The sequence below is a fragment of the Charadrius vociferus genome, unplaced genomic scaffold (assembly GCF_000708025.1).
Source record: "Charadrius vociferus isolate BGI_N301 unplaced genomic scaffold, ASM70802v2 scaffold1171, whole genome shotgun sequence".
Lineage (NCBI taxonomy): Eukaryota > Metazoa > Chordata > Aves > Charadriiformes > Charadriidae > Charadrius > Charadrius vociferus.
The window spans coordinates 106,171-106,467 of record NW_009646862.1 but is presented as its reverse complement, the minus strand read 5'-3'; positions in this window follow the sequence as shown (position 1 = coordinate 106,467).

Here is a 297-nt window from a genome sequence, read left to right as displayed (position 1 = left end):
TGGACATGGGGACGTGCCCCAGGGACATGGGGAGCCTCACCTGCAGGCGCCTGCGCCACCGCCTCCTCCTCTGTGAGGGGGATGTGGAGCCCGTCCCGGGGCATGAAGGGCGGCAGGACCATGCTGCGGAGAGCGGCCTGGGCGGCTGCCCGGTCACCGCACGGTGGCACCTTGTGCACTTGGGCAAAGAGGTGGGCAGCAGCCAGGATGTACTCCAGGTGGGTGTCCTGCAGGAGCAGAGCACCCGGGCAGGTCCACAAACCCGCCCGGCCAAAGGCTGCCCACTTCACGCCCAGT